This window comes from Ranitomeya imitator, chromosome 2, assembly GCF_032444005.1.
Source record: "Ranitomeya imitator isolate aRanImi1 chromosome 2, aRanImi1.pri, whole genome shotgun sequence".
NCBI classification, from domain to species: domain Eukaryota; kingdom Metazoa; phylum Chordata; class Amphibia; order Anura; family Dendrobatidae; genus Ranitomeya; species Ranitomeya imitator.
In genome coordinates, this window is record NC_091283.1 from 149,754,345 (window position 1) to 149,777,969 (window position 23,625).

A 23,625-nucleotide genomic window follows, 5' to 3' on the forward strand; every position below is an offset into this window, starting at 1 on the left:
CAGTCGCCTGTTTCAAATATGCTTCAAATTGCTACAAGTTCCTTAATCAATAACTCTTCCCTTTAGCACAAGGGCCCTGTTGGCCTGCTATATAAATCTGACTGGGCTTGCAGCTTTGAACTGTGGTTTAATTTGCATATATTCTGCTACATTATGCTATGACACTCAAACAAAATCAAAGAAAAGAAAAGATGGCCGACAGCACTCGCAGGCTGGAGCGCCCGTCTGGGTCCAGGGAACCAACCAGGACCATAGAAGACTCAGGCAATGAAATGACAGTGCTCCATCCAGGTGTATAGTCCAAACGAATAGATTTATTAAGCCATAAAATAGCAACGTTTGGACCCTAAGTGGGTCTTTGTCAAGCATTAATAATTGCCTGAGACTCAAACAAAATCAAACATTTTCCAATATAAGACAAAGCTTTTCAACCCTCATATATTAAAGGAGCAGAAAAGCTTTTCACAAGGTGACCTAGCAGTTAACTAGCCCACACGCTTCATTGCAGACTTCTGTCTAGTCCTTAAGGAGTGGTCTGCAATGTCTTCATTTTATCAGGGACATGACAAATGTTATAGGACTGGTAAGTAAAGAGATTAAGCTCTTCAGCTGCAGGATGCTGGCTTGCTTGTTTTTAGATGCTCTCTACATGAAAGGATTGATGTCCTTGACATTGCATGTGCGTTCAGCTGATGTAAGTCTATAGCTTTTCTCCAAGACATTCCAAAAACGCAAATGCTCATGGGATTAAGCTCCAGCATCTTCATCTTTCCAAGTGGCAGCTGAGAGTATTCTAGATCCTGAAAAATAATTCACCTTTGTTGTAGTCGGTCTACGATTATGGTACATAAGTTGGAAATAGACATTAGATCAAATCTAACCTGACTATAGATCAACTGGAAAACATCTTTCTATAACTGGGAGTAGAGATGTCTACGGTACTTTTACAGTGGGTACGGAAAGTATTCAGACCCCTTTACATTTTTCACTTTGTTTAATTGCAGCCAATTGGTAAACTCAAAAAAGTTCATTTTTTCCTCATTAACCCCTTTCTGTCATACGACGTACTATCCCGTCGAGGTGGGGTGGGCCCGTATGCCCACCGACAGGATATTACGTCATACGCGATCGGCCGCGCTCACGGGGGGAGCGCGGCCGATCGCAGCCGGGTGTCAGCTGCCTATCGCTGAAATGTCATCTTGTCCCGCAAAAAACGAGCCACCATACAGCATTATCAGCAAAAAAATAAAAAAGTTATAGTCCTCAGAATAAAGCGATGCAAAAATAATTATTTTTGCTATAAAATAGTTTTTATCGTCTAAAAGCGCCAAAACATAAAAAAATTATATAAATGAGGTATCGCTGTAATCGTACTGACTCGAGGAATAAAACTGCTTCATCAATTTTACCAAACGCGGAACGGTATAAACGTTGGAAAATTGCGACATTTTCAAAATTTTCGCTAAATTTCCATTTTTTTCCACAAATAAACGCAGGTAATATCAAAGAAATTTTACCACTATCATGAAGTACAATATGTCACGAGAAACAATGTCAGAATCACTGGGATCCGTTGAAGCGTTCCAGGGTTATAACCTCATAAAGGGACAGTGGTCAGAATTGTAAAAATTGGCCCGGTCATTAACGTGCAAACCACCCTTGGGGGTAAAGGGGTTAATGTACACTCTGCACCCCATCTTGACTGAAAAAAAACAGAAATGTAGAAATGTTTGCAAATTTATAAAAAAGAAAACTGAAATATCACATGGTCCTAAGTATGCAGACATTTTGCTCAGACACTCATATTTAAGTCACATGCTGTCCATTTCCTTGTGATCATCCTTGAGATGGTTCTACTCCTTCATTGGTGTCCAGCTGTGTTTAATTAAACTGATAGGACTTGATTTGGAAAGGCACACACCTGTCTATATAAGACCTCACAGATCACAGTGCATTTCAGACCAAATGAGAATCATGAGGGCAAAGGAACTGGCCAAGGAGCTCAGAGACAGAATTGTGGCAAGGCACAGATCTGGCCAATGTTACAACAGAATTTCTACAGTACTCAAGGTTCCTAAGAGCACAATGGCCTCCATAATCCTTAAATGTAAGAAGTTTGGGACCACCAGAAGTCTACCTAGACCTGGCCGTCGAGCCATACTGAGCAATAGTGGAAGAAGAGCCCTGGTGAGAGTGAGAGGTAAAGAAGAACCCCCAGATCACAGTGGCTGAGCTCCAGAGATGAGGTAAGGAGATGGGAAAAAGTTCCACAAAGTCAACTATCACTGCAGCCCTCCACCAATAAGATTCTCTGGTCTGATGAGACGAAGATAGACCTTTTTGGTGATAATTCTAAGTAGTACGGTATGTTGTATGTGTGGAGAAAACCAGCCACTGCTCATCACCTGCCCAACAAAATCAAAACAATGAAACATGGTGGTGGCAGCATCATGCTATGGGGGTGTTTTTCAGCTGCAGGGACAGGACGACTGGTGGCCATTGAAGGACACATGAATGCGGCCAAGTACAGAGATATCCTGGATGAAAACCTCTTCCAGAGTGCTCTGGACCTCAGACTTGGCCGAAGGTTCACCTTCAAACAAGACAATGACCCTAAGCACACAGCTATAATAACAAAGGAGTGGCTTCAGAACAACTCTGTGACCATTCTTGACTGGCCCAGCCAGAGCCCCAACCTAAACCGAATTGAGCATCTCTGGAGAGACCTGAAAATGGCTGTCCACCAAAGTTCACCATCCAACCTGAAGGAACTGGATAGAATCTGCAAGGAGGAATGCCAGAGAATCCCCAAATCCAGGTGTGAAAAACTTGTTGCATCATTCCCAAGAAGACTCATGGCTGTACTAGCTCAAAAGGTTCTTCTACTCCATAATGAGCAAATGGTCTGAATACTTATGACCATGTGATATTTCAGTTTTTCTTTTTTAATAAATTTGCTAAAATTACTACATTTCTGTTTTTTTTCAGTCAAAATGAGGTGCAGCGTGAACATTAATGAGAAAAAAAAAGAACTTTTTTGAATTTACCAAATGGCTACAATGAAACAAAGAGTGAAAAATTTAAAAGGGTCTGAAAGTAACCGATGTATCTAATGTGTAAAGCCAACTTAAAGGTAACCATGTTTGGCCACCCCCCTCTGCCTCTGATTGATGTGGATGATATCTCCTCTATTATCCACACCACCAGTGAACTCACAAACCTGTACATGCACGATTGTCTCAGTCCTTTTGAGGGCAGAGTTAGGAGTTCTTCTGCACATGCACAAGCACTCTGTTTAACTGTGTAGGCGCAAGACTTGGCCAGCTGTAAGGATTACATTAATGTCATCCATGTTGATCACAGGAGGAGGGAAAACTGTGAGCATGATCCGGAGACACCCATCGGACAGCTCAATGCTGAGCACAGTGTGGAACACAGTTACACCAATCCGAGAAAAGAGGTTTAACAGGTGGTGGCAATGGTTTACTGAGAGGAATCTTGGTGACAGGTTCATTTTAAACCTTTCAAGATAATGTCAGTGTTATAGAAGTTTACTCTCCACAGACAGCTCTATTATTGGGGCATTTGCCTTAACCACCAGCGGTTCACTGAGTGATAAGTGTGATTGTGCTATCAAAATGTGGGTTTTCTTACAACTACCATTATCTTTGTGAAGTTATCTCCTGAGAACAATCATTTATCTTCATAACGGAAAATATTCTCTAGCAGAAAACGCAACTGATGGAGGAACGAGCAGTAATGGGATTCAACTTTAGTTCACATGGGCGCTATTCAATTCAATTATCCTGTTCCACCATAGAAACAAAATCACCAAACTGGGCCCCATGCATGTTTTTTCCAGTAAATATTACAAAATGTGATTTATAGGATAAGAAAGAGACGTGAATTCAACTATTAACCAAGATGTGTAAACGGCCTCCAACTCAGACGTGCATGAGGCCTCCAACCCAGATCTGAATAGTCTTCAACAAAGAAGTGGAGCGTAATCACCAATGCAGATGTGACAGCGGCCACCAATCCATATGTGAATGTGTAATCCATTATGTAGCTGTAAACACAGCCTCTGACGCAGATGTGAAGTCATTGGTGGCCACTGGCCACCAATTCAAATGTGAACGTGGCTACCAGCCCTCATGTGAAAACAGCCTCCAAATCACATTCTGTTTTTTATATGTGTTGTTTTTCTTAATACATTTCTGAAGATTTACAAAAATTGACAATGTTGTTTTAAAAAGGTAAAATATTTCTGTAATCAGCAATACATATCATGAATCAAAACTGGAATCCTAATCACTTGCTCTATGTGTGGCATACACACTATACAATATTAGGTTAAATCCAACAGTCAAATTCTCTGTGGGAGCCCAGTACACGATTTCATGGATTTATCATTATAAGGGCTCATTTCCACTTGTGTGAGAAAAAAACGGTCAGATTTACGGACCGAAAAAACTGATGTAACGTCTGCGAGTGCCATGCGAGTGCCATGCGAGTGTGATGCGATTTTTTTATCGCAACATCTGTATGACATCCGTATTGCTGTCCGATTTTTACGCACGGGTCTCCTTTGAAAAGCCGGTAATTCAATTACCGGCTTTTGCTTTCTCCTTCCTAAACCCGACATGATATGAGACCTGGTTTACATACAGTAAACCATCTCATATCACCATTTTTTTTGCATATTCCACACTACTAATGTTAGTAGTGTGTATATGCAAAATTTGGCAGTTCTAGCTAGTAAAATAAGGGGTTAAATGGCGGAAAAAATTGGTGTGGGCTCCCGCACAATTTTCTCCGCCAGAGTAGTAAAGCCAGTGACTAAAAGTGAGTATTCTGGCACTTGGCCACTCTCTTCCCATTCCCGTGTAGCGGTGGGATATGGGGTAATGAAGGGTTAATGCCACCTTGCTATTGTAAGGTGACATTAAGCCTAATTAATAATGGAGAGGCGTCAATTATGACACCTATCCATTATTAATCCAATACTAGTAAAGGGTTAAAAAAAACCACACATTATTAAAAATTAATTTATTGAAAAAATCACAAAGGCTGTTGTATTAATTTATTCTACTCTCAATCCACTCACTGAAGACCCTCGATCTGTAAATTAAAAAAAAATAATAAACCAACAATATACATACCTTCCGAGGATCTGGCACGTCCAACGATGTAGATCCATCTGAAGGGGTTAAAATATTTTGCAGACACGAGCTCCGCTAATGCAGGATGCTCATTTCTGCAAAACCCCAGCAAATGAAGCTAAATATAGGTCAACGACCTATATTTAGCTTCATTTGCGGTGAGGCGCCCTCTGCTGGCTGTTCCTAGATCGTGGGAACTTTCCTAGAAAGCTCCCTTGCTCGAGATCATAAGAAGGCGCCCTCTGCTGGTTGTCCTCATATGAACTCGAGCCAGGGAGCTTTCTAGGAAAGTTCCCACGATCTAGGAACAGCCAGCAGAGGGCGCCTCACCGCAAATGCAGGTAAATATAGGTCATTGACCTACTTTACCTTCATTCGCCGGGGTTTTGCAGACATGAGCAACGTTGCATTAGCAAAGCTCGTGTCTGCAAAATATTTTAACCCCTTCAGATGGATTAACATCGTTGGACTTTACAGATCTGCGGAAGGTAAGGATATTGTTGGTTTATTATGTTTTTTTAGTTACAGATCAAGGGTCTTCAGTGATTGGATTGGGCGTTAAATAAAATATTACAACAACCTTTGTTTTTATTTCATTAAAATAATTTTTAATAATGTGTTTGTGTATTTTTTTTTAACCCTTTACTAGTATTGGATTAATAATGGATAGGTGTCATAATTGACGCCTCTCCATTATTAATTAGGCTTAATGTCACCTTACAATAGCAAGGTGGTATTAACCCTTCATTACCCCATATCCCACCGCTACACGGGAATGGGAAGAGAGTGGCCAAGTGCCAGAATAGGCGCATCTTCCAGATGTGCCTTTTCTGGGGTGGCTGGGGGCAGATATTTTTAGCCAGGGGGGGGGCCAATAACCGTGGACCCTCTCCAGGCTATTAATATCTGCCATCAGTCACTGGCTTTACTACTCTGGCGGAGAAAATTGTGCGGGAGCCCACGCCAATTTTTTCCGCCATTTTTAACCCTTAAATATAATAGCTAGAACGGCCAAATTTTGCATATACACACTACTAACATTAGTAGTGTGGAATATGCAAAAAAAATGGGGATATGAGATGGTTTACTGTATGTAAACCAGGTCTCATATCATGTCGGGTTTTAGGAAGGAGAAAGCAAAAGCCGGTAATTGAATTACCAGCTTTAAAGCTATCTCACGCTGCATTAAATATAAATATATATATATATATATAGGTGTCTCCCTGACATATATATATGTATATATACCTATTCTATGTGTATATATCTACTCTAATCTAACCTGTCAGTGTGATTTTACTGTACTCTGCGCTGAATTGCCGGCTTTTCTAAGGACACGGGTGCGTAAAAATCGGACAGCACTCGCATGGTGCGAGTGCTGTGCGTTTTTTTTCTCGCACCCATTGACTTGCATTGGCGAGTCTCATCCGAGAATCGCAGCAATACGCAGCATGCTGCGATTTTTTTCTCAGCCGACACAGATTTTTCTCAGTCCGATTTCGGCTGAGAAAAAAATCGCAAATGGAATGTCACCTATTGATTAACATTGGTCCGAGTGCAATCCGATTTTTTATCGGATTGCACTCGTCCGTTTTCCTTGCAAGTGGAAATGAGCCCTAATAAACATGATAGTCACATCATTTTCTGTAATTAAAGTATATTAGCCACTTCATAGATCAACACACCTAAAAATGCAAGCAAAATAAAGAGCTGCTATATGTATCTAAAGGTTTCTGGTGACCTGTAGATACTGCAGTTCAGAAATGGCTGATAACAGAATTAAATGTTTAAGGTTTTGTGTCTGGTTAATGGATTTTCTATGACTTTAGCCAAAGTGTTGCATTCAGACCAGAAAAAAGGAGATTCTGGCCCTCAGGCCGGGGTCACACTAGACCGTAATACGGACGAGTGCAATGCGCTAAAAAATCGCATTGCGCTCGTCCCAATGTTAATCTATGGGGCAGCTCCCATCATCCGATATTTTCTCGGCCGTATTCAGGATCCGAGTGAAATCGCAGCATGCTGCGATTGTCAGCGTATCTCGTCCGAGAATCGCCAAGGAAAGTCTATGGGGGTGAGAAAAAATAGCACAGCACACGGACCATCAGTGTGACTTGTGAGAAATTCTCAGGCATTGGGCAGGTGACAGGAAAGGCTCAGCCATTATTTGCTCATTTTGCAAGTGTGTGAGAAAATCTCGCCATACGGATGTCACACGGATCATTTGATGCGAGAAAATCGCATCCTCGCACTGCACACGGATCACTGTTTTGGTAACATTTGTGCGATTCTCGTCCGTCAAAAACTGACCTTTTTTTATACGTTGTATGTGTCCCCGGCCTCATAGAAATGATCATTATTTCATCACACCAAGTTATTGCAAGACTGACGTACCTAGAAAAATGAAATGAATACCGATCTCGCCCTAAACATTGGATTCTGAAGTTGTCCAACTGGCTGCTAAAGTTTACTGGCCTCAGCAGGAAGTTTCTGGTTCCAGTATGTTGATCCTATATGGGCAGACCAAGGCCACGCGCAATGCTGTATGCACATATATAAATGTATGCACAGCTTAGAATAGCGAGAAAAGTCACATCTACGCCAAGCAGAAACCTGAGCCTGGACCTAATCTTACGCCAGTGGCAAAGAGGAGAAACCTTAGAGGGCATGAGAGCGGCCCGTAAAGAGCCGGCTGTGACCTCGATGTAAGGAGACATTCCACACGTGTCTGTCCCTGGTCTCCTGTGCACTGTAGAAAGGTCTCTATTTTTGCGGTTATCATTGGCCGTGTCTCCTAGGCTCGGGATCGTTTAGGCGACAGTTATAGATCTGTGATTCTTTTCCCAGTGTCACTACTGACCCACGCATTATACAGTAGTATTTATCTCTGTGTCACAGTGGAATGTGTCCCTTGGAGTCAGTACAGACCTGTCATCACTTGTACCTGAGCACCAATGATAAACAATCATGGAATATTGGATGGGACGACTACTACGCTTCCTTTATCATAAGGACAGCCGTGCCATAACTGACCTGCTGTGTAACATTTCTGCATTTTACAGTTTATAGAGTGAAAATATAAAAATGGTGTACGCCATGGTAAGAAATCTTGCAAGGACACAGCCTGAACCACGGTATATGCAAAACAAGCCAAGTGAACGACTTCTCTTAAAGACACTGGAGCCTATGCAATAATTACAGAGAATATACTGATAACTAAGGTACATGAGCTGGCACTGGTTCTGAATAAATTAGGAATTAATAAATCCTTAATAATCTAGTCACAGGTTGCCTTCTGTGGAGACTTTTTTTTATAGGGGGATTCCCATTTTACACTTTTATGGCACATACCCATCACATGCAATCCTTTAAAAGTGTGGCTATGCCATAAATGTGCAAATTGCAAATACTGCTTTCATGCTTCCCTAGCAGTTTTCGCTGCCTTGTTATGGGTTTTCTAATTTGTATGTTTTTTTCATTGTCAATTTTGAACAACTTTAAACTTGCATTTTTGTTCTACAGTTTTTCCAATTCATTTAGGCCGGCTTTACACTTGCGAGTTTTACGGACGTAAGAGCGCAGAAACTACGTCCGTAAAACTCGCAAAACATACGGCACAATTAGGCCGGCTTCACACTCAGCGTATGAAAATACGGTCCGTATATTACGGCCGTAATACGCTGAAAAGTCCCGAAAATAGTGGTCTGTAGCTCCTCCGTAGGCAGGGTGTTTCAGCGTTTTTTGCGCATGGCATCCTCCGTATGTAATCCGTATGTCATCCGTACTGCGTGTTTTTATCGCAGGCTTGCAAAACCGACATACGGATATACAAGGGATCCATGTGTAAAAAAAACAAACAAACATATATACTGTCTCTCTCTCTCTCTCTCTCTCTCTATATGTCAGTAGACACATATATGTATATATATTAATATTTCATCCAGCGCGATATAGCAGAAAGCCGGTAATTCAATTACCGGCTTTTGCTTTCTCCTTCCTAAACCCGACATGATATGAGACATGGTTACATACAGTAAACCATCTCATATCACCATTTTTTTTGCATATTCCACACTACTAATGTTAGTAGTGTGTCTATGCAAAATTTGGCCGTTCTAGCTATTAAATTAAGGGGTTAAATGGCGGAAAAAATTGGCGTGGGCTCCCACACAATTTTCTCCGCCAGAGTGGTAAAGCCAGTGACTGAGGGCAGATATTAATAGCCTGGAGAGGGTCCACGGTTATTGCCCCCCCCCCCTGGCTAAAAACACCTGCCCCCAGCCACCCCAGAAAAGGCACATCTGGAAGATGCGCCTATTCTGGCACTTGGCCACTCTCTTCCCATTCCCGTGTAGCGGTGGGATATGGGGTAATGAAGGGTTAATGCCACCTTGCTATTGTAAGGTGACATTAAGCCAAATTAATAATGGAGAGGTGTCAATTATGACACCTATCCATTATTAATCCAATAGTAGTAAAGGGTTAAAAAAAATACACAAACACATTATTAAAAATTATTTTAATTAAATAAAAACAAAGGTTGTTGTATTAATTTATTGAACGCCCAATCCAATCACTGAAGACCCTCGTTCTGTAACAAAAAAAACATAATAAACCAACAATATCCTTACCTTCCGCAGATCTGTAAAGTCCAACGATGTAAATCCATCTGAAGGGGTTAAAATATTTTGCAGGCACGAGCTTTGCTAATGCAGCTGCTCATGTCTGCAAAACCCCGAGACAATGACCTATATTTACCTGCATTTGCGGTGAGGCGCCCTCTGCTGGCTGTTCCTAGATCGTGGGAACTTTCCTAGAAAGCTCCCAGGCTCGAGTTCATATGAGGACAACCAGCAGAGGGCGCCTCTTATGATCTCGAGCCAGGGAGCTTTCTAGGAAAGTTCCCACGATCTAGGAACAACCAGCAGAGGGCGCCTCACCGCAAATGCAGGTAAATATAGGTCAATGACCTACTTTACCTACGTTCTCCGGGGTTTTGCAGACATGAGCAGCTGCATTAGCAAAGCTCGTGCCTGCAAAATATTTTAACCCCTTCAGATGGATTTACATCGTTGGACTTTACAGATCTGCGGAAGGTAAGGATATTGTTGGTTTAGTATGTTTTTTTTGTTACAGAACGAGGGTCTTCAGTGATTGGATTGGGCGTTCAATAAAATATTAAAACAACCTTTGTTTTTATTTCATTAAAATAATTTTTAATAATGTGTTTGTGTATTTTTTTAACCCTTTACTACTATTGAATTAATAATGGATAGGTGTCATAATTGACGCCTCTCCATTATTAATCTGGCTTAATGTCACGTTGCAATAGCAAGGTGGCATTAACCCTTCATTACCCCATATCCCACTGCTACACGGGAATGGGAAGAGAGTGGCCAAGTGCCAGAATAGGCGCATCTTCCAGATGTGCCTTTTCTGGGGTGGCTGGGGGCAGGTGTTTTTAGCCAGGGGGGGCCAATAACCGTGGACCCTCTCCAGGCTATTAATATCTGCCCTCAGTCACTGGCTTTACTACTCTGGCGGAGAAAATTGTGCGGGAGCCCACGCCAATTTTTTCCGCCATTTAACCCCTTAATTTACTAGCTAGAACGGCCAAATTTTGCATAGACACACTACTGACATTAGTAGTGTGGAATATGCAAAAAAAATGGTGATATGAGATGGTTTACTGTATGTAACCAGGTCTCATATCATGTCGGGTTTAGGAAGGAGAAAGCAAAAGCCGGGAATTGAATTACCGGCTTTCTGCTATATCGCGCTGGATGAAATATTAATATATATACATATATGTGTCTACTGACATTATATATATATATATATATATATATATATATATATACAGTATATATATATATTTTTTTTTTTAACACATGGATCCCTTGTATATCCGTATGTCGGTTTTGCAAGCCTGCGATAAAAACACGCAGTACGGATGACATACGGATTACATACGGAGGATGCCATGCGCAAAAAACGCTGAAACACCCTGCCTACGGAGGAGCTACGGACCACTATTTTCGGGACTTTTCAGCGTATTACGGCCGTAATATACGGACCGTATTTTCATACGCTGAGAGTGAAGCCGGCCTTATTAAAAAAAAAAGTCTTAGTGGGAAAAAAAATGAAATAAAAAGTCAAATTGTGCTGCATTTTCAGAAAAAATACTGAAAACACTTTATCCACCAAAAATAAATCAATGTATTTTATATCGGGCCATTATTTTAAAGTCACACTTTAAACTTGCTCAAGTCTAATAATTAGGTAGAATGGGCTGTGGGCACATGGTGGTGAAGAGAACCTGACATCACAAGTGTGGCCATTACAGGGGTTTCCCCACAAACAAAAGTTCATTTTAATCAAAAGATCTTGGAATAATAATAAGTTCCACAATTGGATGTGTTTAAATAAAATGTTCCTGCTCTAAGATAATCTTATAAATGTGCCCCTGCTGTGTACTGTGTAATGGCTGTGTCTGACCGTACAGGAACATGGTTTGATCATACCACATCTCCTGGGTAGGATGGGGAAAGTATACAGACTTTACAGTAGGGGATCCCAAATAATTCTATGAAGTAAAACATTCTTTAAAAACAGAAAAGGAAACGTTTTTATCTCACAGAAAGAATCAGCTGTGATCCTTTTGTTTCCCCCTCTGCCTAGGAGCTGTGGTAAGATCAGACCATGTCCCTGTACCGTCATACACAGCGATTACTCAGTACACAGCAGGGGCACATTTATAAGATTAGCTCAGGACAAGAATATCTTATTCAAACACATCCAATTGTGGAATTTATTATTATTATTCCACGATCTTTTGATTAAAATGAAGTTTTGTTCATGGGAAAACCCCTTTAATGATACCTGCTGCTGTTTTACTCTTGCACACCACTAGGCGAGTCTGGAAATAGTGACATAACGAGTTTATCTTTGCAGAGATAATCAGGAAGGCTGTCAATAACCCTGGATGATGTACGGTTTTCCACTGAGCAGAGCATTGTAGGGAACATGGGAGAAAATTCAGAATATACTTCCTTTCTCAAGAGCGCTCTTCCTTTCCTCCAAGACTTGCACAATCTGAATGCATGGCCTTTACCTCATCCGGGGCAGTCTCTTACATGACTATTGTGGTCAGGCTGATAATCTCCTTGCGATGGACATTCTCATCTATATCCCAGGCAGCTTTGTGCAGAATTATCATATCTCAGACCCAACAAGTCCTTCAAAGAGGTTATTGGTTATCATGGCCATGATATGATGGTTTCCTTATGCAATAAACAAAAAAAAAATGGCTACAGGAAAGGGTTAATAGAAAGCATGGACAACAAATGTAGTTACATGTACTAATTAAATGGAAAAAAATGGAAGTTTTTGTTTTTTTTATACATACGGGGACAGCAGCACAAATTTCCCTGCAGCACTGATACAGACACTCAGTCATGGAAAGTATTAGCTCTGTTCCAGATTTTGCAACAATCTTTTTTTGCTCATCTTGGACATACAAATGGATCCCCTTTCTCGATTTTGCATAGTCAGCACCCCGAGATTGACTGCATACAACAGACGGTGGAGGAGGAAAGGGGCTGTTCAGATCCACTCACCTCGATGCCGAAACCCGGACCCACAATGGTGAAGTATACAATGGAAAAAAAATACTTCTCAATTTTATTACATCCTCAGTCAAGGGTGAATCCATTTATATAGAATCCAAGCTTAAGCAAAGTCAAAATATAGCAGAAGGACAAAGGTGACCCCGGGGTGGAAGCAGTTGTTGTCGGGCAGTATCTGATGTCACATATTGTGCATAACACAAGACTGGTGCTACTTTAAGACATATCACAAGATGCAGTTGTTAAAGATTCTTCAACTATTTTCTGCAGACCACATACTACGGCCCATTGGGGAAACACTTGGGGCATCACATTTCGGCCAAGAGGCTGGTATGCCAGGCTGGATTAAGCACACATACTTTGTAATATACAATGGTTCTGGGCACAGTGCATTGTGCATAGCCTGGTCCCTAAGGGGAATGAGGAATCATGACCCCATTAGGCTGTGTCCTGATTGACGACCCTCTAATTATATACGGGGGTTCATATTTGGAAACCTGTTAGACAGAGACTGTAGACATGAGGAGACAGACCAGGATACAAGACGACTGGATGTCACCTTCTGTGAATGAATTGCTACCATGAGGATCATATGTGTACTTATTTTTGCTGAAATACTCTGTGCTGCCTAATATTGTGTCTATCCCAGGCCGCACTTAATAAGACAGAGTTTCACACTGGCTCTGTTGGCTTTACTTCCTCTCATAGTACATCTCTTCCTAAGTACTGTTCATGTACCTGCTGTCCCCATAATGGAAAATAAAATTCATCAGACCAGGTTGCCTTCTTGCCCTGCTCCACGGTCCAGTTCTGATGTTCATGTGACCATTGCAGATGCTTTCTGTCATGCACTGGGTCAGATTGGGCACTCTGACTGTCCTGTGGGTAAACAGCCCCATATAGAGACAGCTGTCATGCTCGGACACCTATATATACAAGTCAGTACTTCTGAGGGATCAGACTAGACAGGCAAGTATTCACTCTCCAAATACACCAATGAGCTTGACCGATTAACCAAAAGTGTAATGAGGACACCCCACAAGACCCGCCGCATACTGGGAGCACCTCACAAGAACCGCTGTATACCAGGAACACCCAACAAGACCCATCGTATACCAGGAACACCCCACAAGACCCCCCTGTATACCAGCGACACCCCACAAGACTCACCGTATACTGGGAACCAGGGCTGTGAAGTCGGTGCCGCAGCCCATTTTGGTGGAGTCGGAGGTTTGGCTTTCTGACTCCACAGCCCTGCTGGGAACACCCCACAAAAATTGATAGACCTAGTTCTCCTTCCAACCACATATCCAAGCCCTTTCCACTTCCTGACAACTTAAACTCAAAAATATTTCCCGGATCCGTACATTCCTCAACTAAAAATCTGCAAAAACCCTAGTCCTTGCACTCATCATCTCCTGCCTTGACTACTGCAACCTCCTACTTTGTGGCCTCCCTTCTAACACTCACGCACCCCTCCAATCTATTCTAAACTCTGCTGCCCGACTAATACACGTATAACCCCGCTATTCCTTGGCCTACCCCCTCCGTCAATCCCTTCACTGGCTCCCCATTACCCAGAGACTCCAGTTCAAAACCCTAACCATGACGTACAAAGCCATCCACAATCTGTCTCCTCCATACATCTGTGACCTCATCTCCCGATACTTACCTGCATGCAACCTCCGACCCTCGCAAGATCTTCTTCTCTACTCCCCTCTTATCTCCTCTTCCCACAATTGCATACAAGATTTCTCCCGCGAATTCCCCCTACTCTAGAACTCTCTACCCCAACATATCAGACTCTCGCCTACTGTGGAAACCTTCTAAAGGAACCTGGAGACCTACCTCTTCTGACAAAAGCTTACAGCCTGCAGTAATCACCAATCGACCAAACCGCTGCACGACCAGCTCTGCCCTCACCTACTGTATCCTCACCCATCCCTTGTAGATTGTGAGCCCTCGCGGGCAGGGTCCTCTCTCCTCCTGTACCAGTCATGACTTGTATTGTTTAAGATTACTGAACTTGTATTTTTATTATGTATACCACTTTTCACATGTAAAGTGCCATAGAATAAATGGCGCTATAATAATAAATAATAATACTAGTGTAGACTTGACCATCTGGCCGTGTCAGGGCTGCTCAGATCCCCACTTTTACCATTTTTCCTGCTTCTAACACATCAGCTTTGAGAATGGACAGATCATTTGGTGTCTAATATACCGAACATAATACCAGACAACCAATGTGTAATTCCCTGTCAGAGGTGATAGCAGATGGGTATATGCATTATATATATTGTAACATCTTCCATTGTCATTATGTAGCATTATTGAGCCTTCTGATCTTGCAGTATGGCATTATATGTTAATCATTGTGTTACCTGAGGGACGCTCACACCACAAGGTGCAGACACAGTGTGCCAATACATGCTGGCAAGTCCAGGCCTGAAGAGCTGACACCTGTCTGTGGTAAAAAGGGAAATTAATTTTTTTTTGCCTTGAGGTAGGACCACCCTGGAGCTGGGAGAGCCCTCGTGGTAATGATCTTAAAAAGTAACACTATGCACAGTACTTATAGATAAGTGTGGAATAAGCAGTCATTGAATGAGTTTTGTGTTTAGAAACGAACATGAACTTCTAGCGTTTCACTGAATACTGAAATATTACAGTAGATAGAAAGCGATCAAGTCTTCAATGAAGACTAAGACTAAAGAAAAAAAAAAAAGAATATTCATATATACACGAGGTAAATATATATATATATATATGTATATATATATATATATATACATATATATATATATATATATAAAACTTGAAACCCCTTTTTCCCAATTCAAAATATAAAGGATTGGTCCATAAAAGTGCAAACTAGCAAAGTATAATATTGATCCCATAAAATAAAAATCGTATAGGTTAAATTCAACTTTCTGTTGTTTTTCAGTTGCCGCCCCCTCCCCCCCAATACAAAAACATGCAAACAACTCATTACATGCTCCCCAAACTTGTCTCAGTAGATGTCAGCTCTGCGCCATTGACAGGTTGACGACACCGACACATTTATTCCATCGAAGGTCACAATGGTCGTCCCACAAGTAATAAATCCTTGTGTTTGGTTTTGGGAGAAATCGCACCCACCCGGAGAATCACATTACCAGGTTACCACACATTGAGCTCTGCATAAACAAAACCCAAAAACCATATCAGATGGCGGGGTTCACCATTTCTCTTCACTTCCAGGTTAGTTACCCTTTTGTGTGGTAAAGTGAACGTGTAGTCCTACAGAACCTGCCTAATGTAGGAATGTGACCGCTATATTTATGGAGCTGCTGCACCACTGAGTTCACTTTTCCCTTCATGTCCTGTGCTCTACCACCTGAAGTGCAGGTACAGGACTTGCTGCTGCTTGTAGTTCTGCTGTACACCTTTGTACTGTACTACTTCAACCTGCTCACACAAAAAAAGAGCACCTCCAGGGTTGGGCGGGCTGCGGACCGCCATCGGATTGGCTCTTTACTGTTACCTGATACACACTATAAGCAAAGGCTCTTGGGAGCTGTAGTTCTAGACTTGTTCTAATACAAGTGAAGGCGCGGCAAGGTAAACTACAACTCCCATAATTCTCAGCGTGCTCTGGGCATTACCTCAGTTGTTGGCGGCTGCTTCTCCAGTCCCTTGAGGTCGAGGATGTAGTTGACTGAGGTGCATGCGGGGATGTGGTCACGTCATGTGAGGTGTCGTGCTGGAGCTGAGTTGAGTACACAGACAAGTACTCTGTGGGTATGTGTCCACGTTCAGGATTGCATCAGGATTTGGTCAGGATTTTTCATCAGTATTTGTAAGCCAAAACCAGGAGTGGAACAATTAGCGGAAAAGTATAATAGAAACATATGCACCACTTCTGCATTTATCACCCACTCCTGGTTTTGGCTACAAATACTGATGGAAAATCCTGACCAAATCCTGATGCAATCCTGAACGTGGACACATACCCTGTGAGTTCTGGTATATAGACATTTACACACACACTCAGCGGAGGTAATAGCTGTCATATTGTGTGCAGCCCCGAGCTGTGAGGTAAAGTCTCCTCAGCTGTGTTACATGAGGCTGCTTAGCTGCCTTTCAGGAGGCTGGGAAAGCTGGGTGATTGTGTTACTCAACTTCCATGAGTTGAGAACATGATGGGAGTTGTAGTTTTGCACAATGACCATCACTGGTGACACGAAAGCTCCTGCTATAATGAGCTCGCCATGACGGTCAGCGCACCGTCCCTCGCGGCTCAGCCTGGGGTTTCCTGTGTGGCAGATGATTGGATGTTCCTCCATGTGTGACGCGGGGACCGTGTGCTGCGATGTTGCAGAATGATGCAGAATGAATGGTGTCGCAGCGACCAACACCCGGACTGCTAGAAGTCGGGACGTTTTGGGACTTGCGGCCGGGGGTCACTGTATGAGCACAGTCACCTGCATTATGCAGTAGTCGGTGGAGCTCTGCACAGCCACAATCTGGTGAATCATTTTAGGTAATAGCAAAACTTGCCCAAGTAGTGTAGAGTAACAAGACTCAAAGCTTCTCCTTCACGTTGCACATGTTCAGCTCCCATATGGCATCCGTGTGCTATGAACTTCACATACCCATAGACTTGTATTAGTGATGTCAGTCCATGAGTCGGAGCAAGAACAGACACAATCCACCAAAAACAGATATAGGAATAGCCCCATAGTCTATAATGGGTACGAGTTCTATCCAGGAAAAACATGGGTAGGACACGTAGGTGAACGGCTGAACGAGGCCTACAGGGCAGTTTACAGGGGCCAATTGCTGTGGATTTTGATTCCTTCGGATTTGTACAGTAGAAATCTTTAGTGCAGAATAGTGGCCAGGATGTGGACGAGATCTTACACAACTTGTTCATATGCTGCAGATTTTCAGGTGTCCTATTCATAGTGCTCGTTCATTTGCCTGGTAGATTTGCTCATTCATGACAATTTGTAAAATGTTATCTACAATGTTGCTGCTGTAATATGCAGCTGAATTTCCATCTGATAAATTTGCTACATGCATTACCCCTATTGAACATAAAGCGGTTGTCTTGCAGCGCTCACTTCTGCATCGGAATGAAAACCGTGTTGATAGTGTCATTTAATTCTGCACCTCGAGGAGAGCAGTGCTGATGACCAGGGCTGTGGAGTTGGTAAGCCAAACCTCCGACTCCTCAATTTCCCTTACTTCTGACTTCTCATTTTCCTTGACTCCGGACTCCACAGCACGTTGACTCAGTGGTTAGCACTGCAGCCTTGCAGCACAGGAATCCTGAGTTCAAATCCCACCACGGACAACATCTGCAAGGAGGAATTTGTATGTTCTCCTTCTGTTTGCGTGGGTTTCCTCCCACATTCCAAAGACATACTGATAGGGAATTTAGATTGTGAGCCCCAATGGGGACAGTGATAATGTTTGCAAAACTGTAAAGCGCTTCGGAATACGTTGGCGCAATATAAATAAATATTATTAAATGATTTTCTAAATTGGACCTCAGGGAGGAATATAATCTCATCCATATTATGGAGGGGGATGACTGGAAGCTTCTTTTAATCAGGGCTGTGGAGTCGGTCGGGATCTGTGTCCATTTTGGTGGACTCTATAAAATGGACCGACTCCTAAAATATATAATTGGGTTCATTGCAGGATTTGCTGGAAATGTTTTCAGAATAATTTGGGAAAGTTATAAAATGTCTGTTCTGTTCCTGATGTAGGGATCTAGACTTCTAGTTGAGATGACTCTATACTGCACTTTATATACATGCTCAGTAGTGACTCATTGCTGTGGAGTTGTTAGGGAAATTGAGGCGTCAGTCAATGGTTTGGCTTACCGATTTCACAGTCCTGCTTTTAACCCCTTTCTGCCATTGGACGTACTATTCCGTCCATGTGGGGTGGGCCCTACTTCCCAAGGATGGAATAGTATGTCCAGTGTGATCGGCCGCGCTCACGAGGAGGGCGCAGCTGATCGCGGCCGGGTGTCCGATGCCTATCGCAGCTGACATCCGGCACTATGTGCCAGGAGCGGTCACGGACCGCCCCCGACACATTAACCCCCGGCACACCGCGATCAAACATGATCGCGATGTGCCGTGATCGCGTTGCTGCGAGGGTCTCCTCACCTCCCTGCCTGCTCCAGATCCGGATCCAATATGGCCGCGGCATCCGGGTCCTGCAGGGAGCGAGGTGGCTTCACAGCGCCTGCTCAGAGCAGGCACTGTGAACCCTGCAGTGCTGCAAGTCAGATCGGTGATCTGACAGAGTGCTATGCAAACTGTCAGATCACCGATCTGTGATGTCCCCACCTAGGACAAAGTAAAAAAGTTTAAAAAAAAATTTCCACACATGTAAAAAAAAAAAAAAAAAAATCCTAAATAATGAAAAAAAAAAAAATAATAATTTTTCCCATAAATTCATTTCTTTATCTAAATAAAAAAAACAAACAATAAATGTACACATATTTAGTATCGCCGCGTCCGTAACGACCCCACCTATAAACTATATCACTAGTTAACCCCTTCAGTAAACACCGTAAGAAAAAAAAAAAGGCAAAAAAACAACGCTTTATTATACCACCGAACAAAAAGTGGAATAACACGCGATCAAAAAGACAGATATAAATAACCATGGTACCGCTGAAAGCGTCATCTTGTCTCGCAAAAAACGAGCCGCCATACAGCATCATCAGCAAAAAATTAAAAAAGTTATAGTCCTCAGAATAAAGCGATGCAAAAATAATTATTTTTTTCTATAAAATAGTTTTTATCGTATAAAAGCGCCAAAACATAAAAAAATGATATAAATGAGGTATCGCTGTAATCATACTGACCCGAAGAATAAAACTGCTTTATCCATTTTACCAAACGCGGAACGGTATAAACACCTCCCCCAAAAGAAATTCATGAATAGCTGGTTTTTGGTCATTCTGCCTCACAAAAATCGGAGTAAAAAGCGATAAAAAATGTCACGTGCCCGAAAATGTTACCAATAAAAACGTCAACTTGTCCCGCAAAAAACAAGACCTCACATGACTCTGTGGACCAAAATATGGAAAAATTATAGCTCTCAAAATGTGGTAACGCAAAAAATACTTTTTGCAATAAAAAGCGTCTTTCAGTGTGTGACGGCTGCCAATCACAAAAACCCGCTATAAAAGTAAATCAAACCCCCCTTCATCACCCCCTTAGTTAGGGAAAAATTAAAAAATTTAAAAAATGGATTTATTTCCATTCTCCCATTAGGGTTAGGGCTAGGGTTAGGGTTAAGGCTATAGTTAGGGTTGGGGCTAAAGTTAGGGTTAGGGTTTGGATTACATTTACGGTTGGGAATAGGGTTGGGATTAGGGTTAGGGGTGTGTCTGGGTTAGAGGTGTGGTTAGGGTTACCGTTGGGATTAGGGTTAGGGGTGTGTTTGTATTAGGGTTTCAGTTATAATTGGGGGTTTCCACTGTTTAGGCACATCAGGGGCTCTCCAAACGCGACATGGCGTCCGATCTCAATTCCAGCCAATTCTGCGTTGAAAAAGTAAAACAGTGCTCCTTCCCTTCCGAGCGCTCCCGTGTGCCCAAACAGGGGTTTACCCCAACATATGGGGCATCAGCGTACTCAGGACAAATTGGACAACAACTTTTGGGGTCCAATTTCTCCTGTTACCCTTGGGAAAATACAAAACTGGGGGCTAAAAAATAATTTTTGTGGGAAAAAAAAGGATTTTTTATTTTCACGGCTCTGCGATATAAACTGTAGTGAAACACTTGGGGGTTCAAAGTTCTCACAACACATCTAGATAAGTTCATTGGGGGGTCTAGTTTCCAATATGGGGTCACTTGTGGGGGTTTCTACTGTTTTGGTACATATGGGGCTCTGCAAACGCAATGTGACGCCTGCAGACCAATCCATCTAAGTCTGCATTCCAAATGATGCTCCTTCCCTTCCGAGCTCTGCCATGCGCTCAAACGGTGGTTCCCCCCACATATCGGGCATCAGCGTACTCAGGACAAATTGGACAACAATATTTAGGGTCCAATTTCTCCTGTTACCCTTGGAAAAATACAAAACTGGGGGCTAAAAAATAATTTTTGTGGAAAAAAAATATTTTTTATTTGCGCGGCTCTGCGTTATAAACTGTAGTGAAATACTTGGGGGTTCAAAGCTCTCACATCATATCTAGATGAGTTCCTTAGGGGGTCTACTTTCCAAAATGGTGTCACTTGTGGGGGGTTTCTACTGTTTAGGTACATTAGGGGCTCTGCAAACGCAATGTGACGCCTGCAGACCATTCCATCTAAGTCTGCATTCCAAATGGCGCTCCTCTCCTTCCCTTCCGAGCCCTCCCATGTGCCCAAAAGGTGGTCCCCCCCCCCACATATGGGGTATCAGCGCACTCAGGACAAATTGGACAACAACTTTTGGGGTCCAATTTCTCCTGTTACCCTCAGGAAAATACAAAACTGGGGGCTAAAAAATATTTTTTGTGGGAAAACATTTTTGTTTTATTTTTACGGCTCTGCATTATAAACTTCTGTGAAGCACTTGGTGGGTCAAAGTGCTCACTACACCTCTAGATAAGTTCCTTAGGGGGTCTACTTTCCAAAATGGTGTCATTTGTGGGGGGTTTCAATGTTTAGGCACATCAGTGGCTCTTCAAACGCAACATGGTGTCCCATCTCAATTCCTGTCAATTTTGCATTGAAAATTCAAACGGCGCTCCTTCCCTTCCGAGCTCTCCCATGCGCCCAAACAGTGGTTTACTCCCACATATGGGGTATCAGCATACTCAGGACAAATTGTACAACAACTTTTGGGGTCCAATTTCTTCTCTTACCCTTGGGAAAATAAAAAATTGGGGGCGAAAAGATAATTTTTGTGAAAAAATATGTTTTTTTAGTTTTACGGTTCTGCATTATAAACTTCTGTGAAGCACTTGGTGGGTCAAAGTGCTCACAACACCTCTAGATAAGTTCCTTAGGGGGTCTACTTTCCAAAATGGTGTCACTTGTGGGGGGTTTCAATGTTTAGGCACATCAGTGGCTCTCCAAACACAACATAGCGTCCCATCTCAATTCCTGTCAATTTTGCATTGAAAAGTCAAATGGCGCTCCTTCCCTTCCAAGCTCTGTCATGCGCCCAAACAGTGGTTTACCCCCACATGTCGGGTATCGGCGTACTCAGGACAAATTGTACAACAACGTTTGGGGTCTATTTTCTCCTGTTACCCTTGGTAAAATAAAACAAATTGGAGCTGAAGTAAATTTTTTGTGAAAAAAAGTTAAATGTTCATTTTTAGTTAAACATTCCAAAAATTCCTGTGAAACACCTGACGGGTTAATAAACTTCTTGAATGTGGTTTTGAGCACCTTGAGGGGTGCAGTTTTTAGAATGGTGTCACACTTGGGTATTTCTTATCATATAGACCCCTCAAGATGACTTCAAATGAGATGTGGTTCCTAAAAAAAATGGTGTTGTAAAAATGAGAAATTGCTGGTCAACTTTTAACCCTTATAACTCCCTAACAAAAAAAATTTTGGTTCCAAAATTGTGCTGATGTAAAGTAGACATGTGGGAAATGTTACTTATTAAGTATTTTGTGTGACATATGTCTGTGATTTAATTGCATAAAAATTCAAAGTTGGAAAATTGCAAAATTTTCAAAATTTTCGCCAAATTTCCGTTTTTTTCACAAATAAACGCAGGTAATATCAAAGAAATTTTACCACTATCATGAAGTACAATATGTCTCGAGAAAACAATGTCAGAATCACCGGGATCCGTTGAAGCGTTCCAGAGTTATAACCTCATAAAGGGACAGTGGTCAGAATTGTAAAAATTGGCCCAGTCCATAACGTGCAAACCACCCTTGGGGGTAAAGGGGTTAATACACCAGAGAGACACTACAAAAACCTTGTTATGCTATTTTTGCTGACTAATGCTCCTTGTGTTTTTAAGTACATGTCAGGCAGGTGTTACAAATACTAATACAATAAATTAGTATTTATTGTACTAATTTATTGAGATGGGGGTTTTGGCTGTATTGTCACAGGGTTCATCTAAAAACAAATGCGTCCATGTGTATATTTCTCCAAGAAACTGTTGTCCACCGAGAGAAACTGACATTGGTAATGGGGAACTTTTGGCAATAAAGGGGGCTTTTGAGGAGTGGCTTCAATTTCTGGAGGTAGCAGTTCATCTGATCATGCTAATTACCGATAATAAAAAGATTTTGTCTTTATAATCTGCCAAACATCTGACACCAGGACAGGGAAGATGATCATTATTTTTTTCCAGATTCAACATTTTTGTGGCGCATAGGCTGGGGATAAGAACATTAAGGTGGATGCATGATTTCGCTTTCCTGGGGGAGTAAGCAGTTGCGAGCCGTTTCCTATATTTTAGAAATTGGTCTTTAATGCAACTATATGTTCTAATCTAGAGTAGGAGGTCGTTGAGGCTCAGGGGGGCGCTACTGCTGCCTGTCGTTCAGGTAAACTTTTTGTCCCTGTGAATCTCTGTCTTAAAGTTTGAACATCATGATTCGGTTTTGGCTGGACATCCTGGTAGTAATGCCCCCACATATTTTCTTACTCGTCATTTTTGGTGGTCTAGAGTGCACCAAGGATGTTCAGGAATATGTATAGTTGGCGGCAGTACTTGTACACATTCTTGTTTGTCCGGGGCTCTTCAACCTTTGGCGATTCTCTTTAGACCATGGACTCATTTGTCTGTAGATTTTATCACTGATCTGCCCGTATCAGCAAGTAACACAAGAATATTGGTGGTGGATAGATTCAACAA